Source organism: Oreochromis niloticus, linkage group LG17 (assembly GCF_001858045.2).
Source record: "Oreochromis niloticus isolate F11D_XX linkage group LG17, O_niloticus_UMD_NMBU, whole genome shotgun sequence".
In the NCBI taxonomy this organism is placed as follows: domain Eukaryota; kingdom Metazoa; phylum Chordata; class Actinopteri; order Cichliformes; family Cichlidae; genus Oreochromis; species Oreochromis niloticus.
This window is the reverse complement of record NC_031981.2, coordinates 30,809,779-30,825,772: the sequence shown is the minus strand read 5'-3', so window position 1 is coordinate 30,825,772 and position 15,994 is coordinate 30,809,779. Positions and strand designations below refer to the sequence as shown.

General features: G+C 40.4%; 1 protein-coding gene and 1 long non-coding RNA gene across 6 annotated transcripts in view; both read right to left on the bottom strand.

Moving 5' to 3' along the window:
- Positions 1–15,994, bottom strand: part of atp11b (ATPase phospholipid transporting 11B) — a 201,424-nt gene that overhangs the window by 108,169 nt on the left and 77,261 nt on the right. The window lies entirely within an intron of this gene.
- LOC112842676 (uncharacterized) lies at positions 750–2,569 on the bottom strand. Its single transcript, XR_003214626.1, has 2 exons — positions 1,417–2,569; positions 750–957 (listed from the first exon to the last, which is right to left on the bottom strand). It is a non-coding gene; the product is annotated as an uncharacterized LOC112842676 (long non-coding RNA).

The following is a 15,994-nucleotide window of genomic DNA, read 5'->3' as shown; positions in this document are numbered from 1 at the left end:
CTGATGCGGATATTGAAAAGACTTTCCACACAGGCCACAGCTGTAAGGTTTAACTCCACTGTGGATGACTTGGTGAGTTTTTAGGCTTTGAGCCCGGGTAAAAAACTTTCCACACAGGTCACAGTTGTACGCTTTAACTCCACTGTGGATGACTTGGTGAGTTTTTAAGCTTCCAGCCTGGGTAAAAGACTTTCCACACAACTCACAGCTGTACGCTTTAAATCCACTGTGGATGACTTGGTGTGTTTTTAGGTGTCCAGCCTGGGTAAAAGACTTTCCACACAAGTCACAACTGTATGCTTTAACTCCACTGTGGATGACTTGGTGTGTTTTCAGGCTTTGAGCCAGGGTAAAAGATTTTCCACACAAGTCACAACTGTATGCTTTAACTCCACTGTGGATGACTTGGTGTGTTTTCAGGTTTTGAGCCAGGGTAAAAGATTTTCCACACAAGTCACAACTGTATGCTTTAACTCCACTGTGGATGACTTGGTGTGTTTTCAGGTTTTGAGCCAGGGTAAAAGACTTTCCACACAACTCACAGCTGTAAGGTTTAACTCCACTGTGGATGAGTTGGTGAGTTTTTAAGCTTCTAGCCCGGGTAAAAGACTTTCCACACAACTCACAGCTGTACGCTTTAAATCCACTGTGGATGACTTGGTGTGTTTTTAGGTGTCCAGCCTGGGTAAAAGACTTTCCACACAGGTCACAACTGTACGCTTTAACTCCACTGTGCATGACTTGGTGTGTTTTTAGGCTTTGAGCCAGAGTAAAAGAGTTTCCACACAAGTCACAGCTGAACGGTCGCTCTCCAGTGTGGATGACCTGATGTTGTTTTAGTAAACCCTTCCCAGTAAAACCCTTCCCACACTCGTCACAGGTGTATGTTTTCTCTCCCTTTCTTCTGTGAGGTTTGTCGGCCTCCTGAGAGCGCTGACTTCTCGCTCCATGTTGGTCCTGCAGTGACAGAGATACAAACAGAGGCAGTGAGTGAAATGCAGTTGTGGAACAAACTGAAACTCCCTCCATTAGTGGAATCAAACATGTCAACAAAAACACATTGTAGGTGTGTTACCACCACCTTCTGGTGATAGTATCACATTACAATGATGTGCTACAATGAGAGTTGTAATGAAAATGACATTATTGAAGAAATATTGATCTCAGTAGAGAAACTCTTTTACTTCAGAAAAGTTTTTGAATTCAACTGATGATATTGTTGTTTCAATGTGTGTAGAGAAAATATGATCTTTGTATTTTCTTGCAACTTCTGTGGTTTTTGGTTGTGAATGTAGATTCTGTATATATGGAGCAGCCCAGGATGGAAAAGATAAAGCTGCTGTTAATGGGTTTTTAAAAAACCAACCAGCTGTACACACAGTTTGAATAACAGTGTAACTGTGATGTTTTTCTCACCTTTTGTGTTGAAGTCATTGTTTCCTCTGTAGTGGCTGAGCTGAGTCCAAATGGCTGAAATTGTTCCTCTGCTGCACCACCACTCTTCTCCTCCTGTTACTCAGCTGGGACACAAAAAGTATACATGTGTATTTTATCCCTGACAAAAAGAAGCAGATCAAATAAACATGACTAAACTCCTCAGTGACAACAATACCTATGAAGCTTCAAGGTGAAACGACAGAAGCAACTACAAAAACAAAGTCATCAGTTGCCTACAAGAACTTGAAAGGGAAAAATCACTGACCCCCCTGCATTTCACCGCCTTTACCCAGGGGATGCTACACCCTGTATATATGGACTTCCATAGATCCACAAAGACGGAGTCCCAATCAGTTTCAATGGTAGCAGTATAAACTCAGCCACCTACAACATTTCAAGCACCTCATTACCATCTTAGCTCCCCTAGGATGGTAATGAGGTTTTTAAAAAACATTTCGAAACTCACTTTGTTAATGTGGAATTCTAAAATTATTTTACAAATGGAGAATTTATTCTACAATTCGTTATCTAAGCATCTAAGAATTCTGTATTTCGATGTGTGTGGCTATTGCGGTTCTCCATATGGTGGTACAAATAGAGGACATAGAGGAAGTGGCACACATCACCAGGGGGTACATGTTGAAGGTGTTAACAACACACAGTGTGGTTAGCTAGGTTAACTCACAAGCAGAATTTAGCTGTGCCTGACTACAATAGAGACTTTCTTCTTTAGATGTTTCTGAAACAAGAAGGTGTAGTAAACAGAGATTTGTTTCAGAAAAAGGGGTAATGTAATTAAAACGACATACATAAGCACAGAATGTTTTAATCCTACTAACACATACACACACATGCAATGAAGCTCATGAATACCAGATGGTATTTTAAGCCTGTGTTTCTGATTTTATCATCTTGTTCGGCTCACTTAGTAAGATGAGAAACGATATATGAACTAGTGGACTAATATTATATTAGGAAAGATGATTGAATGATAGCAGGGGTGAACAGAATGCAGCAGAGGGTTTAAATGAGTGAGACTAACAGATTCTTAGGTTGTTCCTGATGATCAGATAAATGATGAGTTTAAAATCCAGTGAAGGAACGAAGAAATAAAAGAGGTCAAAGATTTTAAGTTTTTAGGAATAACTGTTGATTTACGTCTTAAATTGGACAAGCATGTAAAAAAAATTGCTAAGACGGTCAAGGCTAATCTATAATAATAATAATAATAATGGATTGCATTTATATAGTGCTTTTCGTTACCCTCAAAGCGCTTTACAATACCACTCTCACCTTCATACACTGGTGGAGGCAAGCTACAGTTGTAGCCACAGTTGCCCTGGGGCAGACTGACAGAAGCGAGGCTGCCATATCGTGCCATCGGCCCCTCTGGCCATCACCAGTAGGTAGGCAGTAGGTGAAGTGTCTTGCCCAAGGACACAACGACCGAGACTGTCCGAGCCGGGGGCTCGAACCGGCAACCTTCCAATTACAAGACGAACACCCAACTCTTGAGCCACGATCGCCCGATCTGAGTTGTTTTAAGTTAATTCGGCACTATATACCTGCTTCAGCGGCTCAGTTATTTATGCATTTGTCACGTTCCTGGGTCTTTGGACCCAGGGTTTTGAGTTCTAGTTCATTTTTGATGTTTATGGTATATGTTTAAGTTCTTTAGGTCAGCGAAGTTCATTTGGTTATTAGATTTCCCTTTTATTTTCTTCCCCTGTATTTAAGTTTCCCTCACCCTTTGTGTTTCATGCTGCGACTCTTATGTTACCAAGTTTGTATTGTCATGTCTGCGTCTCATGTTTCCTGTTTTATTTTGAAGGTCTGTGTCCTATGTCAAATCTGTTCGATGGCATCATTTAGGGCTGCACAATTAAATGCTAGAAAATCGCGATCTCAATTCATACTTATGTGCGATCTCGTTTCCAAATGACAACGATGTAAGAAAAGAAAAAAAAAGGAAAAAAAAGATGACGATTGTACCGCATTTTGATCCGGGACATAATCTGCATGAAAACAAGCGCTCACTCCTCCTGCTCAACAAATGACAAGGGCGGAGCCTTATACCACGTGATACAGAAGCCAGCTGGCAGGGAAAAAACAACGGAGAGCACGTGAGAGAAACTGCCGGAGGGGAGAAAACACAATGAGTGCAGAGGAAAAGCTCGCTGATGGCGGTGAGAATGACAACCCCACTGTAACATTAATTCCAAGAAAAGGTTTTCGTTCCTCCATGTGGAAGTGTTTTGGTTTCAAAGAAAACGATGAGAGTCAAAAATATATCATTTGCAAGCTGTGTTTTGCCATAGTAGCAGCACCGCAAGCTAACACTACGAATTTGTATAACCACCTTAAACGTCACCATAAAGTGCAATATGACGAAGCTGTAAAGGCCAAGAAAGTGACAGGAGAAAATCACTCCCGGTCAACCACCCAAACATCAATAACGGGAACCTTATACAGCACTTCCCCATACCCGTCAAACTCCACCAGGCACAAAGAAAATATAGAGGCTATCACATATCACCTGGCTAAAGATATGGCTCCCATCAACACTGTGCAAAACGAAGGATTTAGGAAAATGATCAACACCCTAAACAAACACTACACAGTGCCGTCCTGCAACTATTTTTCAAATGTTGCACTACCTGCTCTATACACGCAGTGTCGGGCAAGGGTGGAGACGGAATTACAAGCAGTACAACATTTCACGGCAACGACAGACTTATGGTCCAGCCGAACTAAGAATTATTTTGTTAATATTTGTGGTTTACATTTTAAGAAACATAGCTATTACCTACCTCTCTCATCACCTTACACACGGAAAGAATACTGTTCAAAATGTTATTCTTAGAAGTATTTTAAGGTTTTGTACGTAAGAGTAGACAAGTGAGATATTTAATGTTTTTATGTTCAGTCTCAACTGTTACAAAGTTGATGTGAAGTTAATAAGTGCAATAAATATTTATATTAGAAAAGAAAATCGTGAGAGAATTGTGATCTCAATTCTAAGCAAAAAAAATCGTGATTCTCATTTTATGCAAAATCGTGCAGCCCTGGCATCATTGTCACATTTTAAAGATATATAATCTACTTAGTTTTAGGAGTTTTAATCATGTGTTTTCTTAAATTAGTCTTTAAATGTATAAATAGGATGGCCCCAGAGTGTCTTAATAGATACATCCAGAGACAAGATAGTAATCGTATTACTAGAAGCATTGTGAACGGAAACTGCAAGATATCATATCGCAGATCTAAATTTGGTCAATCGTCATTTTCCATTAAGGCTTGCAATCTGTGGAACACACTTCCGACCAAAATTAAATTGATTACAGACATCAGATCCTTTCCATTGAAGGTTAAAGTTTGATTAAAGGGAAATCAGAGATGTAGTCATTTTAACTAATAATTTTATTTTTATTTATTGTCTATTAATTGTAGTTGTATTTACAATGTATTTTGGCTTTATGAAAATGTATGTTTTATGGTAAAATGTATTTATTTTGATTGTAAGCCCAACAAGCGACAATTGTTGAAAATTAGCAATAGCTCTAAACTTATGTGCGTTACATCAGTTTCATGTTTTGTATGTGGACTATGTCAAACTGCACTGTCCCTTTTAAATAAATACATTCAAATTCAAATGTGTGGGAGAGGCTTTACCATGACATACACCTGGTTACATGGGAAGAAACTTATTATCTAATAGCACATTAGGGTTGTGTGAAATGTGTGTGGCTGGTGGATGAATGTTTTGGGGATTTATTTGGTGGCTAGATTTTTTTTTTTTTTACCAAGTGGAACCTGTCAGTAAGTTTTGGTTTGATTTATCAGTTTAAGGAGACGAGTATGCTTTGGCAAGTCCTAAAACTAGACTTTCGTATTTTTATATTTTGTAGTATTTTCTTTTCTTTTTCTTTTCACGTTTGAGGAGTGCACTGAGAGTTTTGTTTGAGAATCTGCTGTCCGTTAAGCAGACCTGCATGATTGGAACTAAAAGTGCTATACAACAGTGTTGCTGGAAAATGATCGTAAAGTGAGCTTCTTCACATTACAATGGGGACTGACTGGACTGATAATGGGGACAAATGGTTCACTGACTTGACAGTGATACGCAGATTTCACCTACTCCAAGCAGACATGGAAAGGGTGGATGTATGTATGTTTTTTCAGGAGCAGGAAGATGACAGCGACATCCTAGGGTCGCAGTAGCTTGTGAGCCATGCAGACTTAATCTTGCAGTTGTTAATTTCTGTGTGTATTTACCAGCGCTGTGTTATTCATGTTGTAGTGCCACATTTCTTTTCTTATAAATCATATCACATTAGTAATAGTAATATTATTCCCTCACTTTGGTGTTCACCAGTTGTATACATGCATGTAGAATGTTATCACAAGTGGGCCCCATGTTATTGCACCTTCACAGTGGACCCATCGTAAACTGGAAGATCTTCAGACATCCTGCTTTAAGGGAGGTGACGGGTGGTCATAACGTTTCTTAGCGTGGGAGAAGGTCAAGGATGAGCTGGACTGAAGCTTTAGGTATGCATGATGTGCTGTGGAATGTTCTTTGTTTGAGAGTGTCTGTGATGGTGTATATAAGATATAAGGGTGGCGGCCGAATTTCCGAGATGATCCTTGTGTTGGCTGGCATGTTTCCATTCAAATTGTAATGTGTTTATTAAAGCCACTTCAAATCCAGCTCACAGGGTTTGTTGCAGCTAATTTTGAAAATTTCCATAAAAATGTGACGTTGTCAAGCAGGATTCCTCAGGTGAGTTGTGCTAAATCACCGGCACGCGATGTCTGGCCATCCTGAGGGAAAATTGCCTCAGTCCCATCATTCTTTTGTTTTCAAAAGGGGGGATCGCGACATATGCTTCAGCAACTCAGACATGCAGGACGTTTTAACAAACCAAGAGAGAGACAGCAAAGAATTTGCAATGGTGAGCTGTTTTTGATTTGGGAGGATTTTCAACCGGACCAATGGGGAAAGCCTTGCTTCCTTACTGCTGCAATTATTGGGTGCAGGTTTCTAGAAACTCAATGAGTTTGGGTATTCTAGTGGGTACTCTTGTTGCAGTGGTAAGTGAAGGATCTTAGAAGCTCAACAAGTTGGGTGTTTTAGTGTATGGTTTGTTGGACTGGTTTGAGGTGGTGGAGAGGATATCTCACCTCACTGGAGCCAGTGCGCAGCAGTTGAGGAGCCTGAAAGAAGCATTGCGGACATCTAGAAGGATCTGACCTAGCAGAGTCCAAAGTCCTGACTCGACTGAGACAGAAAAATACCAGATCTCAACTAGAGATGGCACGATACCATTTTTTTTATGTCCAATACCGATCTCATATATTTGGATATCTGCCGACAACGACATGAATCCGATATAGTTCCTTTAATAATCAACAAAACTGTTTTTTTAATATCTTGCTGCATTTTGTATAAGTTCATACTCAAGTTTAAAAACAAAACAAAACACTAAAGCTATTCTGTTATACCTGTATGCACTATACCCAAAATATTTCATTGTTCAGCAATACTGATCAATCTAATTTACTTAAACCTACACCATCCTCCCTATTCTGGTATTCTAAACAGTACTTAGCAGAAATATTAAACAACCTAACTAATAGGGTTGCAAACTCCAGGGAACCCCCCCCACCCCCCCCCCCTCCTCCTTATAATGCTTAATTGACGTAATCTACCGTATGTTTTGCACTAAAAGGCACACTTAAAATCATTCAATTTTCTGAAAAATCATCAGTGCACCTTATGTATGATTTCTGGCTGTGTTTACTGACCTCGAACCGATTTTATGTGGTACACGGTTGGTAGGTTTATATTGCCATTTATGCTTAGAAACATATACTCATATATGCTTAGAAGTATACAATCGTTTGTAGATTGGAAGAATGTCTCATCCTAGGAGGTCTGCAGTAACTCTGTGCACCGTGAAAAGAGGAGTACGTTTACTCCTCTATCTGAATGTTCTGACATAGATCACACACATCCTAGGGTCATGAGAGAGGTTGAGTCTTCTCTTTCTGATATATGGTATACCAAACACACCTATATTTGTTTAAGTAGAAACGCCTTTTGTTAAAGTGAACTGCTGGACTTCCTGGCGCCAGCAGGTCTAAGTGAGTCTTCACGGGGTCACATCTTGACCCACCACACACACACACACACACACACACAGACTGTACTCTTTGTTCATATGTATGCCTATGTAAGACGTCATATGTTAATGAACCTATGCATATTCATGTAACATAAATAAAGAGCAGTGCTACGGGGGAGCTAATTGAGAGTGACTGGGGTCCGAGCGGAAGGAACGGCACTCTTCACAGTTCTCTCCCTCGTGCACGAGATTACACAAAGAGCTCTGGTGACTTGCGTCTTGCTTTTGCCATTGTAATTGTCTTGTCGTTCCAGCAATAGGTTTGTGCTAGACAAACCTATCAATGGCGCTCAAAAATCTGTCAAAAACTGTTTTAGTAGACTTTGCTAAGCTACGAAGCCGCAACGCTTGATGGATTGTCGGAGCATTACAGCTACCGTAGTCAGGAGCCTCACGACTCATAGTAATCTGGGTCCAAAACTCCGTCCCTTAACGTCCCAAAGTCAAACAAACACTGAGAGTTAAAAACTAAGTTCTTTCATCTTTAATAAGATGATCAGCGCTGCTGCTTTACCAGGTGTAACAATTAAGTTCAACATCCAGGCATCCATGAAAAAAGAATTTATTAAATTTAACGGAGATAGAAGTTAGCAGGAAATGAGCAAAAAGTTAGCTTGCTGGTTTCGCTAGTTACCTAAACATGATGTATCATGTTCGGACTGAGAGATTTCTGGAAAAAAATAAAACGTACAGCTCTGCCTTTACTTCCAACATAAATGAAGACAAAACAATACACAACAGTGAACTTTGTAGGGTTACTGAAGTTGGGCTAGCTGGTATATTATGCTGTGCTAGTGATCGCTAGCGATACAGCTATGTTAGCATAACAAAGCATATCACATTGAGGCTGGAGGATGAACGCCAACTTTTTCACTCGATAAAAGTTACCGATGTTTTTTTTGACAAATGCAATCGCATGGAAATACGCTGTAAATGGACCAAACTTCAGTAGGGGAGAACAACTGAGATAATCCATTCACAATACGAGGTTAGTCACTAATGTAAGATAAGATAACCTTTATTAGTCCCACAGCAGAAAGTGGACAGTGCAAAGTTAGCATAACATAGGGAATGTTGTATTTCCTAAAAATAGATCCGAAAGGCAGCATGTACATGGAGAACAGAGTTGGACCCAAAACAGACCCCTGTGGCACACCACAACACACAGGGGTGGAGGAAGAGAAAAAGACCTCTCTGACACGGCACCATTTTAAACCATGATAAAACCATGGTAAAACCGTGCCTTTTAGACCAACGACGTGTTCAAGTCTCGATAAAAGAATGCTGTAATCAACTGTGTCAAAGGCAGCAGTCAAATCTAAAAGGACTAAAACAACAGAGCAACCTGAGTTGACAGTTAAAAGAAGATCATTAAAAACTTGTAAAAGCGCAGTCTCAGTACTGTGAAGAGATTTAAAACCAGACTGGAACACTTCACAAATGCCATGAGTGTCTAAAAAGGTCTGAAGTTGCTTGAAAACAACCTTTTCCAAAGTTTTGGACTTAAGAGAGTTTAGAAATTGGCCTGAAGTTAGAAACTACATTTGGATCAAGAATTTTCTTCTTAGTAATGGGTTGCACAACAGCATGTTTAAAAAACAGCTGGTAGACAACCTGTTGACAATGAAGTATTTAATAAAAATAAAATACTAGGTCCAATGGCATGAAGAGTTTCTTTAAGGAGGCGAGAAGGAAGAATGTCTTGTGGGGAATTAGACGGTCTTAAGTGATCAATTACTTCCTTCAGTGCAGAAAAGGTCAAAGGCTCAAACTGCTGAAAAACAGCCGAGCATTTACAAGGTGGATCTAGGTCTAACACTGCCTGGAAATACAGTGTTCATAAGGTTGAGATTTTTTTAATGAAGTGATTCAAAAAGTTTTCACAAAGTGCAAAGGAAGCCTCCATAGGAACAGTGGCACAGGGGTTAATCACAGAATTAAAAATATTAAAAAGAACTCAGGGCTTATGAAAGTTGGTAGAAATTACACCGGATAGGAAAGCAGATTTTGCAGCTTTAACAGTTTTTTGATATTTTGTTAAGCAGTCACGCAGGATGCCCAAAGACACCTGGAGCTTGTTTTCTTTCCATTTTCTCTCTGCACGTCGACATTCACGTCTGAGAGCGTGGGTGGTTTTATTCAGCCAAGGTTGATGTGAAGATTTGGTGCATTTAGTCCTTAGCGGAGCAACAGAGTCAAGGATAGCGCAGCATATTGAGTTAAAAAGGTTAACTAGGTCATCAGCTGATAGTTTCGCACCGGGGTTGGTATCACAGAGGACCGAGTTAGTAAAAGCGGAGGAAAAGCGAGCAGCAGTTACTGAATTTATCATGCGCATCTGATGCACAGGTCGCTCGCTGTCCAACTCCATGTTACGCACTATACATAACTGGAAAATGATCCGATATCCCACAGTCCTTGATTTCTGTAATACAGACATCAAGACCATATGCCAGCACCAGATCAAGTGTATGACCTTTCTTATGAGTTGGATCACTCACCCACTGAGTGAGATTAAAAGTGTCAATAAGGGCAAGGAAATCTTTTACTAGTGGTCCAGTCTCACAGCATACATGGATGTTAAAATCACCAGCAATTAAAACACATATCCTAACATAAGATTCCCCAGTAAGTCAGCAAAATTGAGATTAAAATCCTTAACGCATTTCGGTGGACGATAAACCACCGCGCAGACAGCTGATGGAGCGCAGTTCATTTCCAAAAGCTGCCCCTCAAAGCTTGCATATGAAACAGGTGGCATTTGCCGACAGCGAAAATCGTTTTTGAATACTTAAGCTAGCCCTCCACCTCTACCATTGGTCTGGGGAGAGCTGAAAAATGAACAATCGGGGGGAAGGAGTTCCGAGAAAGAAGAAAACTCACCGCGTCCAAGCCAAGTTTCCATCAGGAATCTAAAATCCAGTCCCGACGAGATATAAAAGTCATCTAAGATGAAAGTCAGCCGATCAGCTGATCATTGATCAGTTTCATGATTGAAGTAGCAACAGCAGATACTCACAGATGCTGTCTTTACAAAAGATAAAAATAAAAACTAGGCCGTTGTTTATTGGCAGCCCAAGACTGTGATGATAAAAGGCTTGATTTTCGACATAGTGTTTTTAGTGATGACATTTCTGGCAATATGACGTTTTTGTTTATTTGCCGAACATATCTCCAAAAATGCACGTCATTGTTGAGAAACTGCACAGCACAGCACACTGGTTTGCATGCGTGAGGTCGGGTCCAGGATCCAAGACTACGACAGAAAAGCCAATCAGCTGATCATTGATCAGTTTCATGATTGAAGTAGCAACAGGAGAGGGAGGGGAGAGAAGAAGAGGCAGTCGCTCCATATATCGGTTGTGAAGCTTAGCGTGGGAATGCTTTCTTGCTTTCTCCGGGACAGCTTTCTTGGAGATGAAATGCTGGTTTCAAAGCGATGCTCCAAATGCTCCACCAGACCACCGACAGCTCTCTTACGCCACAGCTGCTCTATCACGTGACGCATGCTGCTCCGACGTGCTAAGGTTATGAGCTGGGTTACGCTATGTCGCAAGTTTTTGTGAAGTGCTTTTGTGATATTTAAAGGATCGGATTTAATTTTGTATTTCTTTTCGATAACCGATCGAGTAATTTGGGTGAGTATTGGACCAATACGTAATATCGGATCGGTCCGTCTCAAATCTCAACTGCAGGGGCAGAATAATCCCCTAGTCTGCGGAAAAACATATCTCAGGGCAGTTTAGCCCTGAGATTGAAGAAAGAAGAGGAGGAAGAACGCAGAGAATCACCCAACACGGAAGACACTGAGTGTTAAATTAGAGAATGTCAAAAGCTCCTACAACAGAGGTTCTAGTTTTAGTACAGAGAGAAGAAAGACACACAGGTGAAGATGGTTTTGTGGGAGAGCAAAAAACACTTAGCCAGATGAGCGTGTTTAGTATGGGACTGACACTTGTAGAGCATATTTTCATGGAATAGACGTGGACTACATTGAAGTGGAAACACCAGCTGAATAGTGTGAGTGTAGCCTGAGGCTATGTCAACACTAACGCGTTTTTGTTTGAAAATGCATCGTTTTCTCTCCATTTTGGCATCCGGTCCACACTGAGACGGCGTTTTCGCTGACGGAAAGCACAGTTGTTTGAAAACGCTTATGAAAACAAATACATCTGTAAACGGTGGATTTGTGACAACACAGCAGTTGTTTTGTTTGCTCTCAATTTTGACAGTCTTATTAAAGATTAATATCAGTCTGTACATGCTCCAGATTTCTTGAAATTATTTAACTCTCAATCACTTTAGCAACTTTTTACTTTTGTGTTACTCACAGCAACAAGTCCACCTCATTGTTAGTCCATTTAAAAAACTCTGTGCTTTTCCTCAATATTTTGCTGACACGTTTCAAAGAGCCGGTGTTCTGGGAATCCATCCTACCATAGCTGGACTGGCCATCGACTGGCATTTGCCCGATGGGGTTTTTTCTTCTTCGTTTTTTTCTGTAACGGTATAAACACTGAAAGGTCGTGGATTGGCCAGATGAAGGGAGATGTGCAAAAATAACTCAATTGTTTGGTGGTGGCTATTGCGGAGCTTCTACAGGGAGTGCAGAATTATTAGGCAAATGAGTATTTTGTCCACATCATCCTCTTCATGCATGTTGTCTCACTCCAAGCTGTATAGGCTCGAAAGCCTACTACCAATTAAGCATATTAGGTGATGTGCATCTCTGTAATGAGAAGGGGTGTGGTCTAATGACATCAACACCCTATATCAGGTGTGCATAATTATTAGGCAACTTCCTTTCCTTTGGCAAAATGGGTCAAAAGAAGGACTTGACAGGCTCAGAAAAGTCAAAAATAGTGAGATATCTTGCAGAGGGATGCAGCAGTCTTAAAATTGCAAAGCTTCTGAAGCGTGATCATCGAACAATCAAGCGTTTCATTCAAAATAGTCAACAGGGTCGCAAGAAGCGTGTGGAAAAACCAAGGCGCAAAATAACTGCCCATGAACTGAGAAAAGTCAAGCGTGCAGCTGCCAAGATGCCACTTGCCACCAGTTTGGCCATATTTCAGAGCTGCAACATCACTGGAGTGCCCAAAAGCACAAGGTGTGCAATACTCAGAGACATGGCCAAGGTAAGAAAGGCTGAAAGACGACCACCGCTGAACAAGACACACAAGCTGAAACGTCAAGACTGGGCCAAGAAATATCTCAAGACTGATTTTTCTAAGGTTTTATGGACTGATGAAATGAGAGTGAGTCTTGATGGGCCAGATGGATGGGCCCGTGGCTGGATTGGTAAAGGGCAGAGAGCTCCAGTCCGACTCAGACGCCAGCAAGGTGGAGGTGGAGTACTGGTTTGGGCTGGTATCATCAAAGATGAGCTTGTGGGGCCTTTTCGGGTTGAGGATGGAGTCAAGCTCAACTCCCAGTCCTACTGCCAGTTTCTGGAAGACACCTTCTTCAAGCAGTGGTACAGGAAGAAGTCTGCATCCTTCAAGAAAAACATGATTTTCATGCAGGACAATGCTCCATCACACGCGTCCAAGTACTCCACAGCGTGGCTGGCAAGAAAGGGTATTAAAGAAGAAAAACTAATGACATGGCCTCCTTGTTCACCTGATCTGAACCCCATTGAGAACCTGTGGTCCATCATCAAATGTGAGATTTACAAGGAGGGAAAACAGTACACCTCTCTGAACAGTGTCTGGGAGGCTGTGGTTGCTGCTGCACGCAATGTTGATGGTGAACAGATCAAAACACTGACAGAATCCATGGATGGCAGGCTTTTGAGTGTCCTTGCAAAGAAAGGTGGCTATATTGGTCGCTGATTTGTTTTTGTTTTGTTTTTGAATGTCAGAAATGTATATTTGTGAATGTGGAGATGTTATATTGGTTTCACTGGTAAAAATAAATAATTGAAATTGGTATATATTTGTTTTTTGTTAAGTTGCCTAATAATTATGCACAGTAATAGTCACCTGCACACACAGATATCCCCCTAAAATAGCTAAAACTAAAAACAAACTAAAAACTACATCCAAAAACATTCAGCTTTGATATTAATGAGTTTTTTGGGTTCATTGAGAATATGGTTGTTGTTCAATAATAAAATTATTCCTCAAAAATACAGCTTGCCTAATAATTCTGCACTCCCTGTAAAGATTCAGTAACATTAGCAAGTGGTGGAGGCCAGCAGATGCAGCACGCTGGCAGGTGGATGACGGAAAGGCAGGAGGACCAGAGACCCAAGGCGGTGAACTGAACTTCAGGTAAGAAGTTATGACCTGCAGTCTATCTGGGTCACATATAAACCAAGTTTAGGTGCAGTTTATTTTCGTTATGCTGACTTTTTACAGTCAGTTACAATAACTCGTACTGCGTACTAGCTAGCATGACGGAGTTTCTATACGGCTGGGCGGGTGCTGTGATGTTATTGATGTTGAACTTGTTTAATCTTATTTATAAGGTTAGTTATTAGAGTTTCCAACCGTCCCGTAAAAAACGGAATCGTCTCGCATACAGAGAAAATATTGCGCATTTCGTAATGAGGTGAAAAGGAACACAGTTTGTCCCGTATTTCAGCTACAATGAAGAAGACACAAAGCTGGAGTTATTCTGTGTCTTTGCTGCACAGCTGCCTCCTCTTCTCTCATTCTCTCCCCCTCTCTCTCCTGTTTCTACTTCAATCATGAAACTGATCAGTGATCAGCTGATCGGCTTTTCTCTCTTGTTTGTTTATCGCTCTGAATCTTACAACAAACGTTTTCATCTGATGTAAAATGTATAGAAATCCATTATTGTACATAGTATTTTTTTAGGGTCCCATCATAATTTCTTCAGAAGTAGCTAAGTACTGTTTATGATGCCAGTATTTTCCCAAATTTTCTAGATACTGCGGACGGACAAGCGCCTGTTTTTGTGCGTTGTGGTTAGCAACAACGACGGTTGAACCATCGCGTGTCCGCTTGTGTATGTACCACATAAACCTTTCACAATAAAGCTCAAGATCCTGTTGAGACTTTTCAAAATAAACTGAATCACAAGAAAGAGCAAATTATTTACGAATGAGAAGTAAAAAAAGAGCCGCCAGGTGCTAAAAAATAAACCTTAGACTCAAACGCTTTTCCCCGCAGCACGCCGTGTACTAAATACTCACAAAGAGAACGGCGGCTATTACAACTTATGTCTAAAAATGTATCGTTTCATGCATCGGTTTAAACACTCGACTCCAGCTCCTCACACACAGCTATTAAGGTGTGTGTGAGGAATGCTCCTCAGATCAGCCTTTAGAATAGGACTTCATAGGATGATCTCCAGATGCGTCTGTATTTTATTTACTCCCAGCCAGGGGCAATTCTAGGATCAGGCCATTAAAAAACACTCCCAAAAAAGAATAAATTATTACAAAATATGAATAAAAACTATTAAAAATGGAGGCAACTTTTCCTGTGGTAGAATGTATACAATGTATGAAAAAATCTTTACTGCAGATACTAATTTACTAATTTATTAATAATAATTTTGTGTTGTAAGATTTATGAGTTTCATGCTTTCATAGTGGTACTTGGGAGAGCTTGACATTTTTATCAGGTGGTACACACTGTAAAAAGTTTGAGAAACACTGATAAGTGTATGTGTGCTTTTGGAAAACATTTAAAGCTGCAGTACAGAATCTTTGAAACAAGCACGCTGAAAACACTTTTAGAATATAAACAGAGCACTCTGCTTCTCTTTACAGCTCCTCACTCCACCAGGGCTGTTTGGCACTTTGTGATAGTGAGCAAATGTGATGTATGTACTGTGGCAGTCATACAGACAACTGGACAGTCCAAAAGTTGGCCTACCTATTACTGGCTGAGGTTTTAGTAGAGTTCTGGCTGAACCACATAAAATATATCATTAATTTTAATCTCCCCAATCAATTACAATGTTGCGTTGGAATGTTGTTAAAGAGGGTCAAAAATGTTTCAACCCAGTTTGTTTTGCAGAATTTGTATAGCAGCTTTAATATAGGGAGAACACAACTTCCAGACTGTATGAGTAAAATCAGGTTTTGTCTCTTTGTCAGTTTAATAGTTTCTGTTTTGCCTCTCAGTTGTCTGTTTTCTTACCTGGTTCTTCCTGACCTTGTACTTTCTCCTCACGTTCCCTTCTTTCCTCTCTCCCTCTTTGGACTGACAATCATACACAAATAGATTGTATTCAATTAGATGAAAATTTACATTAATATGAAAAAAATTCTATTAAGATCACTAACAAAAAGTCCTCTCTCAGTATCCATTGCAAACAGGACAGTGGTAACAACAGCAGGCTACGGACAATCTTATGTTTTAGATTTTAAATAGGCTGTATAAATTTCAATG